The sequence below is a fragment of the Pinus tabuliformis genome, chromosome X (genome assembly GCF_031772625.1).
Source record: "Pinus tabuliformis cultivar Carrire ecotype Pingquan chromosome X, CPIR1, whole genome shotgun sequence".
NCBI lineage: Eukaryota > Viridiplantae > Streptophyta > Pinopsida > Pinales > Pinaceae > Pinus > Pinus tabuliformis.
This window is the reverse complement of record NC_142308.1, coordinates 827,593,602-827,607,382: the sequence shown is the minus strand read 5'-3', so window position 1 is coordinate 827,607,382 and position 13,781 is coordinate 827,593,602. Positions and strand designations below refer to the sequence as shown.

General features: G+C 39.1%; 1 protein-coding gene across 1 annotated transcript in view; it reads left to right on the top strand.

Annotated features, from left to right (window-relative positions):
- LOC149142319 (putative galacturonosyltransferase 4) overlaps positions 1-13,781 on the top strand; it is an 83,829-nt gene that overhangs the window by 53,386 nt on the left and 16,662 nt on the right. Inside the window, exon 10 of the transcript XR_016265074.1 lies at positions 9,426-9,504. The gene's annotated coding sequence lies outside the window, so the exon portion shown is untranslated. The remainder of the gene's footprint in view (positions 1-9,425; positions 9,505-13,781) is intronic.

The following is a 13,781-nucleotide window of genomic DNA, read 5'->3' as shown; positions in this document are numbered from 1 at the left end:
TCGAGGCTCAAACTTTCCAAATTTCCCTTTCTTCCTGGCTATAGCTGCATATGCTTGAGGTTGTTCATTTGACCCAACATCGTTCTTCGCCTTTAATCTAGTTTCTTCAATCTTGCATAATGACCACAAATCGCTGAATGGATTGGTTTCCTTCTTCCCATAGATGCTTGATACAAAGTTTCCCCATTCATCAGGTAGTGCATTGAGTACAATGTTGGTCCTCTCTCGATCAGACATTATTCCTCCTAGCTCTTGTAGTTGATCTCTTATTTGAGATACCCTCATAAGGTATGAGGCTACCCCTTCTTCCTTTGTTACCTTCATCTTGTATAGTTCGGCTCTTAATGATATAATTTTTCCTACAATGCTCACAAAAAACAAATCCACCAATTTGTTGTATATTTCTTTAGATGTCTTCAACTTTGCTACATAAGGGATGAGAGAATCCTTGTTTGTCTTTATGAGGATCCCTTGAGCCCTTATTTCTCCTTTCATGTACTTTGATAGTGCTTGAGATTGATCTTGTGATGTTTTGGTGATAGAGCCCTTAACATATTCAATAACTTCTTTCTCCATGAGAAACAAATCAATTCTCTTCTTCCATGCAAGGTAGTTCAAGGTCCCAACCAATTTATTGTTCTCCTTGTAGAAAGAAGTCATTTGGTTTGTAGATTGAGACATGAAGTATGAAGTACTTACTTGTCAAGTGAGGATACCTCCTTTGATGATGATATCTTCAACTTGATGCCTTCTTGATGATGGTGACTTCCACTACTCCTTTGATGTTGACAATTGAAGATGCCTTCTTGATGATAATTCTTCTTTAAGATGGTGAGAGATGATCTTCTTCAAGGATGTTTGAGATGTGATCCGTTCTTCAATGTGAGGGAGATCACTTTGATAATGAAGTGCTCTTTTTTGCTTCCTTTGGTTGATGATTGTAGAATGTGTAAGCTTTCCAAGAATTCTGCATGAGTAGAATCCTTCTTTGAATGGAGGTAGGGTCTTTGAGGCCTTCTTCTTCTTCAAAGTGTTGTTCCTTCTAGACGATATGATCCTTGTGATGGATAATCCTCCTTGATGCTTCTTAGTTCTCCTTGATGGTCTCCTTGTGCTCGGTCATGATGAATCCTTCTTCATTGGTGTGATCTTCAAGCTGCCTCTTCTTTGTTGTTGTCACTTTAGCTCTGATACCATGTTGAGAAATCAAGGGCAACTAGATTAGGGCGATTTCTCTTACTTTGATAACTGCTTGTGATGTTATTTTGCTTAACTTGATGTATTTTTAATTAGCTTCTTTTATTCGATTATTATTTTATTCCTATCATCAAACAAATACCAAATTATGAAGATCAATGAGACAAGAGGACATAGAATATAGGTTGCTAGCCAGGGCCAAAAGCTCTCCTCTTGAGAGGAAACCCACAAGAATTCTTGTCTTCTTATAGAATCTTCAAAATTTGAATTCCAAGACCTATAACCCAAGACCAAGACCCCTCCAAGACCAAGTCAAACCTCTTCTTGATGAACTTGCTTCTCACAAAGTCAACCCTAAGTCAACCTGCTTCAAAACTTCAGATTTCGACCTCTTCTTTAGAAATTTGGCTGCTGCTCCAAGACTGCAATTTTCAGCGTCTGCTACAGAAACCCTAACTCACACGTGTGGGAAAAGATGGTAAAACTTTCTTCTTTCTCCTTTGCTAGGATTGCTTCTTCCTCCTTGGCAATTCAGCTTGCACACTTGAACTTTATGACACCAAAATTCGGCTTCTCTAAAGGTTTGAAATTTCCGATTTGTAGCTGCAATTTGTTCGCTAAAATATTTGCACGTGTGGAATTATGTAACCCAAAACAAGCTTCAAAAACTTCGACTTTTTTCTTCCTTACACTCTCTTCTTCTTTGCTCCTTGTAGATCTCCTTCTTGTCCTTTATCAAACTTGTTGGATGCTCTTCAAATGACATCAAGTACCTCTTATATATAGGATACTTGTGGAGGTCAAACAACCCTTTCATGAGGCCGACTTGGTCTTGGAGGGACTTTGACACATTTTATGACTCAAATAAATTTCTTTTACATGATACAAAGTACCCAATGGGGTCTTTCATATATGACAATGACTCAATTGACTTCTTGGCTCTATGACAAACCCTAGAAGCACTCAATGGGTGCTTGACCTACGAATAAATTGACCCGAAGCATGAAACCCATGATACAATAATAATAATAAATTTTCTTTCATTTTACAATATACAAGAATTAAGAGTACATTTCATATTTATGAAGACCGAACCTAGTTACTTATTTCAACATCAATTTCCCCATGAATGCATGAAACTGATTTCCAAGTTTTCCTCCAAATACAAGCACAAGAAGAGGTACATTGAAAAGCATATTGATTGATGCCAAATCTATCAAAAAAATATTAGCCTTGTTTATTTACCCTAGTTATCCAAGATATATAGTCAGTAGGCTCAATTCATTAAAGATAAGGAGAAAGAAACGAAATCCCCTCAAACAACAAAGGATTCAGGACAGTCAACACAATAGATGGAAGAAGATTAGCAACAATCGCTTCAAGAAAGTTATCTCTTTCGAATCAATGAAATATTATGGCTTCCTCATTATATGCAAGAAAATCCTCTCTTGAGATACGAGGATTCTCTATATTTAAAAAGCAAGTATTATGCCATTGTAATTTTTGTTATTTATAGTATATACAACCCTTTCACTAGTGAAAAGGTGTTGAAAATCATTTAGACTACAACGATACTATTTTTTTTTGTTGACTAGAGGAATCGACAACTGGGCCATTCATGTACGCGCGTGACACATGGTTGATTCCAATTGCTATTACTATAAAATCTGGGTGCATACGTATTCCCCTTCCGCACACACAGGTGAATTGGGGGTATTTGAACATCAAACCTCCTCGCACATAATAATTCATTTATGTTAAATTTCTAATACCAACAAGATTTATTTTATCACGACAAATTAGTTTATCCTCGACAGTTGATTTATTTACCCATATAAACACTGATTTACCAAAAAAAATCACTTGTATTTTGAACTTATAGAATTAAAAATATGTAGCAGAAATAAACCAGAGAGATCAATCACACATTGCAAAATTAATTAACCCACAAGAATTATTCGTCATTTCATTATCTAGAAAATCTGGGTTTTCGACCCACATAGATACAAGGAAAAATACAATCTGGAACCTGCAACTCAACTCCCTTAGAATGAATTTGGCCCAAGTAAATCGACCTTGAGAAAATCTACCTCCAGATGAAATTGGCTTGAAGAACTCGGCATCCGACAACTCGATCTGCACACTCTAGGAACTAGATCCGTGCCTTGCCAGTAATGCGCATTGGAAAAATCCCAACACTCCAGCAACTTAACCTCCTCTAGATAAATACAATCTCTCTTCGACAACTCGGTCTTACAATCTCCTCCTACTTGGCCCCCTTGGATTCACATGAACCCACTCACACTTCTCCTTCTCTGCACACTGGTCCACTTAGCCACTCACACTGTAAAGAAAATCACTATCTCTTCGTGATGACTTGCTCACACAACTTGTGCTATTCTTCTTGTGTCTTCACCTCCTCGCTAGACTCCCTTTATAATCTTCATTGAGTCCAAATCCTTAACCACAATCTCCCTTCTAGAACCATCATTATTTCTAAGTTACTTACATAATTAAATTATTTATCCTTAGAAAATAACTCAATAGTCCACAATAATTAATTTACTTTAATTATTGTACTTTTCTTGCATTAGACTTAGGAAATAAGACATAAATCACTAGAAGAGGCAAATAATGTCTTCAACATGCTAAGACACCAAATTAATGTAGAAGGCCTTTTGAAGCTACTTTCAACACTCCCTCCAAGCAAGGAAGGGATTCTCCACTACCCCCATCTTATCTCGATACTTTACAAACTTTCCCTTCACTAGAGGTTTAGTGAGAACATCTACCACCTGCTCCTCTGTAGAAATATACTGCAATATCACAACACCCTTTTGGACCCTATCTCTAATGAAGTGAAATTTGATATTGATATGCTTGGATTGATCATGAAACACAAAATTCTTGGAGAGCTTAATGCAACTCTGATTATCACAGTGTATCATCATTGGCCCATCTGCAGATCAAATAATCCTGCAAGCATCTTGCAAAGCCAAATTGCCTCACAACTCGCCATACTCATTGCCATTTACTTTGCCTTTGCTGAACTGAGTGCCATTGACTAGTGCTTCCTGCTGAACCATGGTTGATCCCAAGCTAAAACAACATCTAGATGTGGACTTTCTTTCCACCACACTTCCTACGTGATCAGAATCTATGTACCCCTACAACTCCACTTGTCCAACTCTGGCATATCTTAGTCCAAATTCTACTGCTCCTCGCAGGTATCTCAACACATGCTTTGCTGCCACCCAATGAACCTATCTTGACTCCACCATGAACTGGATGAGTGTATTCATAACAAAACATATATCCGACCTAGTGTTGACTAGATACATCAAAGAACCTATCATTTTCCTATACAACGTGGGATCCACTAATTCACCCTCAGAAGCGCTTAACTTCTTCAGGTTAGTGATCATAGGGGTAAACATAGGCCTGCAATCCTCCATCCTGAATCTCCTCAAGATATCCATTGCATACTTGCCTTGCTTAAGGAAAATCTCTCCATACTATTGCCACACCTCTAATCCCAAAAATTAATGCATCAAGCCGTTGTCCTTCCCGTCGAATTCCAAAGCAAGATCGTCCTTACACATCCCTATGAGCTTCTCCAATCCTATCAAGAAGAAATCATCCACATATAATACCAAGATGAGCGGTTCACCCTCAATGAGTACAAAGTACAAGTTGGGATTTGCCTCACTCTTGGTGAAGCCCAAACCAAGAAGATATCCATCAATCTTGGCATACAATGCACGTAGAGCCTGCTTCAGCCCATAAAGGGCCTTCTTGAACCTGCATACATGGATATCTCACCCATGCACCCCAAAACCCTGGGGCCGCTCAATATACACCTCCTCAATCACTCCATTGAGGAAAACAATCTTCACATCCATCTGATGTATCCTCCAACCCATCACTAAAGCAATAGACATACCTGCTCTAATGGATGCATATTTGGCGACGAATGCAAATGTCTCCTCGTAGTCCACTCCCTCCTTATGGGAGAGCTTGCTTGCCACAAACCTCACTTTAACTTCTTGATACTGCCATCAACTGCATGTTTGATCTTGTAGATCCAACGAGAAGTGAGCATAGACTTCCCCTTCGGTCTTGGCACTATATCCCAAACATCATTGTTCATGATGGAGCTATACTCCTCTATTGCGACATCTCTCCAAACCTGCTCACCTATAACCTCCTCAAAAGTGGAAGGCTCAGACTTGTTGACGCTGTTAAATAGTGCCAAATAACTAGAATAGCTGGTCGGTGGTCTGCTCTGCCCAAAAGTGCCACTAGGAGCCTCCACATGCTCCTCAACATCTCTTAATGTTTGTTTGACCCATTTAGGCCTCCTCTCGATAGAGCTTGAAGGAATATCCAACTCATCCTTCGAATCTATTGGTTGCCCCTATTGGTACTGTTGGTCCCGACCCAACCTTACGAGCTTCTCGCTCCTGCTCCTCTACCACTATTGACTTCCTCGCTTAAGATCTCCTAAGTGTCTTGTCCTCATCAAATCTAACATCTTGACTCAAGATCACCTTTCTCTGTCCTGGAATGTAGACTCGATAGGCCTTTGAGACCTCACTATAGCGAACAAACACACCCCTCTCAGATAAGGGCTCCAACTTAGTCCTCTTCTCTGTAGGAACATGGACATAAACTAGACTACTGAATATGCACAAATGACTCACAACTGGTTTCACTCCTCTAAACAACTTCTTAGGGCCACGTCCTCCAACGCTCTCGAGGAATCTTGTTACACACATACATAGTTGTATTGCAGGCCTTCACCCACAAGAACATTGGCAACTCGTGATCATAGATCATTGCCCTCGCTACCTCCATGATGGTCTTATTTTTCCTCTCGGGAACCCCATTCTATTGAGGGTTGTAAGGTACTGTAAGCTCCTTCTTGATTCCTTCCTGCCTTCCTACAAAAGTCCTAGAACTTGTTGGAGGTATACTCGTCCCCATTATCTGATCTCAACACCTTAATCTTCCTCCTTTTCCAATTCTCCACAAGAGCCTTGAACTCGTGAAACCGATCAAAGACCTCATCCTTGGTCTTTAGAAAGCAGATCCAAGTCTTCTTGGAATAATCATCTATGAAAGTCGCAAAATATAAGGACCCTGTTGTCAATGTCACAAACATAGGACCACAAATATCAGAATGCACCAAGTCTAACACGCCCTTTGACTTGGTCTCACTGTGAGGATACACAATCTTGGCATGCTTACCAAGCGTACACCCTTTACACAATCCATCCTACTCCACCTAGATCTCTGGAAAACCAGTAACCATGCTCTGTACCATCGGAAGAGCTTTGTAGTGTAGGTGTCCCATCCTTTTATGCCAAGTCTTGCTATGGTTGTCACTCATGGATGAGAGCCTTCACCGATTGACCTTGCAACAAATAGAGATCCTTCTCCCTTCGACCAATCAACCGCTTCTCGCTGAAATCGGTTCCCTTTGACCCAACAACCACTTCACCTCCCGTAAAACTCACCTCCAATCCTCTATCTCCCATGGTCGAAACTGAAGGATATTCTTCTCCAACCTCGGTACATATAATACCTCGTTCACCTCCATGATGCCACCTGAGTCCATTTGGAACTCAATATTCCCAGTGCCCTCGACTGCATACTTGGCCTTGTCACCAAGCTCCACATTTACATCTTTGGGCCCCTTGGTCATGCTTGTGAAGAGATCCTGAGATCCCGTCATATGACGAGATGCTCCACTTTCCACGAACCAGACACCTCTCGTGATGTTTCCAAAAAGGCAAGATACTAGTGCAAAGTTTTTTGCGAACTTCTCCACCATCTCCTCCATCTATGCAATAGCAGTCTTGCCCTTGCCCTTCGTTTTTTTAGGACACTGACTAGCAAAATGCTCGAACTTATGGAAAGCAAAGCATTTAACTTTGCTCATGTCCTTTTCCTTCTTGTTCTATGAAGATGCTCCTCCACCTTGGTTCTACTTGGCCTTCGCTTTGCCCTTTTTTGCTTGCGCTGCAATAGCAACTTCATCCTTCTCCTCACTATCCTTTCGCTGTCCTCCAGTCAAGGAATTTTGCCATATCTCCTAGGTGTTGTCATCCCATAACTGGCTCCAATTAGGAAGTTGTTGATGAGCAAAAATCCCATTCACAAAAGTGGGTCATTGCTTTGCGCATCCCTTTAGAGCAACTTTGACTAGCTCCAAATCATGCACAGTTTCACCAACAGCTGCAAGCTCATCATGAGCCTGTTGGACTCTTGTGAGATAAGATGTCACATTCTCAGATTTGTTCATTTTTAATACTTTTTCAACTTCTCTTTCAACACCATTTTCCTATTCTCATTTGTACTTCGATAAGGACCAGTCATAGCAAACTACATCTGTCTTTCGATGTCCTTTCCTGATATGTGGGGGATTATAAGATCCCTCACACCATTCGGAATTATGCAAGTTTCTTTCATGTCCTTCGCCCTATGTTCGTTGTAAGATTTAGAACTGAAGGAACCTACATGTTTTTGCTAATTAAATCCCAGAGACAATTCAACCTCCAAATCCAGGTAATTTGCTTCTTCCAGTGACTAAAATTTGATACCCCATCCAAACTATCTTCATATCTCAAATTGAACAATGATGCCATCTCCACAAATCAACGACAACCACAAAACCCAACTACAAAATTTTAAGAAATAATTTTGCCTTAGCAAGAAGGAAAACTCGTCGCTGCAAACCCTTCTAATCTTAGTTCTCTCTTTTAGAGTCTTCTAGATTGCTCTGATACCATGTTAAATTTCTAATACCAGCTAGATTTATTCCCCGGACAAATTAATTTATCCCCAACAGTTTATTTATTTACCTATATAAACATTAATTTACCGAAAATAAAATCACTAGTATTTTTAACACTAGAATTAAAAATATGTAGCGTAAATAAACCAGATAGATCCATCACACATTGCAAAATTATTCAATTCACAACAATTCTTCGTCATTTCATTATCTAGAAAATCTGGGTTTTTCGACCCACAAAGATACAAGGAAAAATGCAATCTAGAACATGCAACTCGACTCCTTCAGAATGAATTCGGCTCAGGGAAATCGGCTTCAAGGAAATGTGTCTCTAGATGAAATCGGCTTGAAGAACTCTTCCTCTAGCAGTGCCCTCCAACAACTAAATCTGCCCCCCTGTCACTAATGCGCATTGGAAAAACCCCAACACTCCAACAACTCAACCTCCTCCAGATAAATAAAATCTCTCTCCTGTAACTCGACCATGCAATCTCCTACTCAACCACCTTGGATTAGCATGAACCCACTCGCACTTCTTCTTTGTGCATTGGTCCACTGAGCCACTCACACTGCAAAGAAAATCACTCTCTTCGTGATGACTCACTCACACAAATTGTGCTCTTCTTCTTGTGTCTTCACCTCCTCGCTAGGCTTCCTTTATAATCTTCATTGAGTCCAAATCCCTAACCCCAATCTCCCTTCTAGAACCATCTTGGAGATCAACGATTGAGATTATTTCTAAGTCACTTAAATAATTAAATTATTTATCCTTAGAAAATAACTCAATAGTCCACAATAATTAATTTACTTTAATTATTGTACTTTTCCTAAGTTAGACTTAGGAAAGAAGACATAAATCACTAGAAGAGGCAAATAATGTCTTCCACATGTTAAGACACCAAGTCGATGTAGAAGACCTTCCGAAGCTACTCCAACAATTTACACGGCCATCGCCAGTTGAGTTGCCCCCTAGGGTCTTACTACAACGATGCTATTATTTGTAATTAGAGTTGGAGTTTAAGTTTTGAAGGCTTGGGAAGTGATTTTTGGAAAATATCTCTGTGCGATGGAGTACTGTATGTGTTTATATCTCTTTATATGCATTACTAGTTTCTATTTACATGGTTTTCATTCTCTAAATAATTTCTTGAAGAGAGTATTGGAATGCATTGTATCTCTTTTCTTTTGAAATGATTAACGTAACGATTTATTGAATTATTTAGAATATTAGATTTATTCCGAAATTTTAAGTAAATCAAATTTTCATTTATGGTATTCAAATGATAGCTTAGAAACTTGTTCTCATTCTTGAGATAGTTTCACTTTTCAGTGAAATTAGCTTAGAACATTACATGCAAATAAACTTAAAAGAATAAGAAAATATATAATCAGTGAAAAACTTTCTTAACAAGGAGCACACATTTTTCAGGTGGCTGACTGAGCCTACATATTAGTCGGGAAAATTACTACCCCAAACAACTATGAAAATTTTTAAGGACTGCACTTGGGTAATATTCCCTCTCCTTGCTAATTGGATTATATAAGCCCATCTAAAACAATAGCAATTTGTATAAATTTGTTAATATTTTCTTGTAAATAATTTGTTATTTCATATATTTTCCCTAGTTTAGATTAGTTTTAATCATTTCTTTAGGATATATTAGTACAAGCAAACAGGCCTATATTTTAGTGAGTGTTGCCACACCAAATGAAAAGGGGTCTAATTGGGACCTTGATCGGGTGATATCTCCCTTGTTGCATGAAGAATTTTTACGCCTATCAACAAGCGCATAGGTTGACTTTAGGAGTAGCTAACAGGGAGAAAATATTATGCCGTATAACCACAAATTTGCAGGGCCGAAAAAGTCAAATTTGTTGGGTCGTATAACGCAGTGTTATCAGAACTGGACTGGAACCGGTCGGTCCAGCCATTTTTGGTCCAAAACTGGTCCGAACCAGAATAGACCGGTTGGGTACTGAACCGACTTATTTCACTGAACTGGCCGGTCCAAAATCTGTTCCGTGCAATTTTTTTTGCCTTTTTTTATATATATTTTTTGATTTTTTAGTTGGTTGGCCCATTTCTTACTCTCCCCTAGGCTAGCCTAGTATTCAAGCCTATGGCCCTCAAACTAATAATCAAGCATATGGCCCCAATATTTCTATGCAATTCATGGTAATGTTAAATTCTTAAAGTAAAATGACTCTTTTTACTTAAATTTTTAACATTACCATGAAATGACTCAAGATGTTTGGGAGGGGTTCCAACCTCATTGGATTTCATATGGAGAAAGTAGAATTTTAGATTTCACTCAAAATCTAGCAGACTTAACAGTTTTTCAGGATTTCAGGATTGGGGGGATTGCAACGTTTCCATTGGATTTTGTCATGTATGAGGGTATGGAACTAGTATTTAATAAAGAGCACCAATCCCTCTATGTACTTTGATGTTAGTGACATTGGTTGTCGAACTCCTCTATCATGACTCTACTAAAAATGTACCCATCACTCAAACAAAATCTTGACATGACATGCTACGTTTTTTCTATCTTATTTTAATGCCTAAATGGTTATATTGATGGCGAAGACCCCAATATAGGCAATGATTTTGATGATATGTAGGCATTTATTGTAGCATGATTTTTTTTGGATGCTAGAGGTCATCTAGAGCCTATTTTTTGATGTATTTTCAGTTCATAGATGGATTGCACTTGATGCTATTTTGGTTATGTGCACCCTTACATGCTATGTAAATGAGAATTTTTGCATATTTGTGCTCAAAAGGTTTGGATTCATATGGATGCACATGAATATATATATTTTTTTCTCTTTAAAATATGAATATTTTGTGTGTTTTTGGTAGACTGTTTTTCCCCTTTTTTTACCGGTTTCGGTCTGGTTTTTTGGTTTTTCGGTTCTAATAACATTGGTATAACGATTTATCTGGGTTGCACAAGCTGTTTTAGGCAGGGTCGTATAGGGAAAAGTCTAAGTTTTCTGCTGCTGTAATTTTCTGGGAAAATTCCCTTGCTGTAATCACCATTTTCAGAAGCTGAATAGAGCCCAAGTTTGCTAGTTTCCCCACATTGGGGTTTCCAGGGTAAAACTGTGTCATACTATTTATGTGTTTGGTTTCATTGTTTTTGCTTCTGCTATGCATGTTAAGTTAGGAACCCAGTGTGTTTGGTGTATAAAAATCAGATCTAAATTTTATTTTCTGTTTTGAGTATATTTTATTGGGCACTAAATCTGAATTTGGGTTCAAAAGAAACTAACATGGTATCGAAGTTAGAGTACCTTGAGTACGACAAGCGATTTGACACAGGTGCCAACTCAAGTGATCAAGAGTTCAATGAACAAACATTTTCTAGGGTTTATTTTACCATGGATAACAACGTTCAGTACGAATACAAACTAGAAGGTTCCTTGAACTATCTTCAATGGAGGGTTCGAATCACAACAGTTCTCATGGAGAACAAGCTATGGAACTTCGTCACAACCATGGTTTTGCTAACTTCAAATCCCTTTGCCCTAGATCTTCACAAGGTTAAAGAGGCTAAGGTGCAAAGAATCATTCTAGATGGCGTCAAATACCACTTAATACTCCATTTGTCAGAGAAGGATACTGCTAAAAAGATGTGGAATACACTCACCAAGTTGTACCAGAGCGACTATCAGAGTCGTAAAATGGTGTTGAGGGACAAGCTTCATAGCATTAGAATGTCCAAGGGTGAAGGCGTGGTTGCCTACTTGAGCAGGATCATACAGTTGAGGGATAATATGGAAACTACTAGGATACACTCCTTGAAGAAGAGCTTGTGCGTATAACCTTAAATGGCTTTACGAAGCAGTGGGAGGTGTTTGTGAAGTGTATTGTTGGTCGAGAGCACCTGCCCTCCTGGGAGAGAATGTGGGACGATTTCATTCAAGAGGAAATCAGAGAAGGAGGTCAACGTGGTGACCAGAAGAAGAGGTTTGAGAGGAGGAGAATCTTGCCCTCGCAGGCAAGGGAAAGTCTAAGGCCAAGAAGGGGCCAAGTGATGGGTCTACTTCAAAGGGTGAGAAGAAGAAAGACCTAAGCAAGTTAAAGTGTTTTGTTTTCCATCATCTAGGACACTTCGCCAACTAGTGCCCTCACAAGAGAAAGGGAAAACAAAAGAAGTAGGTTGCGACCTCAATCGAAGTGGACGAATTTGTAGCAAGTTTTGAAAATGATTTCTCACTCATTGCTTAGCTCTCGAGCTCAGTAACCACCAATGTGTGGTACATTGATAGCGAGGCTTCTTGTCGCGTGACGGTAGTCAGGGAATGCTTCCCAGTTTGAAGGAGAAAGACTTGGACTTCCATATAGAACTGGGGGACAATGCCAAGTACCATGCAATGAGAGTTGGCATTGTCATGTTTTAAAGGGAGTTTGGTAAATCCTGTTGATTTTTCATGATCTTCTAGTATAATGATTACTTTCCAATGATTTCTTAATTATTTCATCTTCTCATTAAGCAATTATACATAGAAAATCTCAACAGTAAAACAATAATGACAGAAGGATCATGAAGAGACAACCAAACACAAGGCACAATTTTTCACCCTAGGAAAATCCTATCTAGGGAAAAACCCATGAATCTTTTCTTAGGAGAAATTGTTCAATTCAACAAAAATGTAAAAATCTGATTTTCCATTCAAACTAGGTCAAACAAGCCACAAATTCCAATAAGTCAAACCTAGTCAAACATACAACCTTTTCAACCTCCTGCAACTTGGTCAAGATCTGTTCAACAGACTGAATTTGGGCCTCCTGCAGTTCGATCAAACTTTGGTCAAGAATTTGCCTAGAATGCGGTCAACGAAGGTAAAAAAAATACTTAGTCAAATTTGTTGTCAACAACCTAGAAAAGTTTGGTCAACAACTAGAAAACTTTTTCAGAAACTGCCTCAAAAGAATTTGGTCAAAGCTGGTCAATATTAGTCAAATCTCAGAAGACTTCTCTCCTTCATACGTGTGAACATAACCTCAAAAGTTATGAGATGATCTGAGTTGATTTCCCAAATGGAGGGGTTGAATGAGTACTTATAGTGTTTTTGAGATGCCCAAGGGGCATGACTTGTTTCTTGGCCGAGTTGTAATTTTGGAGGCAAAATTCCCTTGTTGGTGGAGGATGTGTTGTACATTCTGGGCATGATCAAGAATATGATTCAAGTGGCTACCTTGGAGGATAAGGGTTACATTGTGACCTTTGAGGAGGGTAAAGTATACATTCGACCTAAGAATTCCAAGACGACCAAGGTGATAGGAGTAAAAAAGGGCAATTTGTTCAGACTGCAGTTTGAGCTAGCGTAGGCACTAGTAAGTTACAATTGAGGGTTGGGGGAGAGGATGGCACATCTTCAATATGGACTCAATGTGCTCAAGGAGATTGTGACAAGGTTGCCAAAGTTCAAGGTCGGCAACATGAAGTGTGCAAGGCTGCGCATTGGGTAAATATGCCAAGACCAACTTTCCGAGCAGCGACACTAGGGCCAAAGGCATTTTGGTCCTGATACATTCAGACATATGTGGGCCCATGTTAGCTATATCCTTAAGTGGGTACCATTACTATGTGACCTTCATAGATGACTTCTCCAGGAAGACTTGGATATACTTCATGAAGAATAAAGACAAAGTTTTCAGTCGGTTCAAGGAGTTTAAAGCTCTTGTAGAGAACTAGACCAGGAGGAAGATTAAGACACTTAGGTCTGACAATGGAGGCAAGTACACCTCTAATGCCTTCAAGGACTTTTGTGCGCG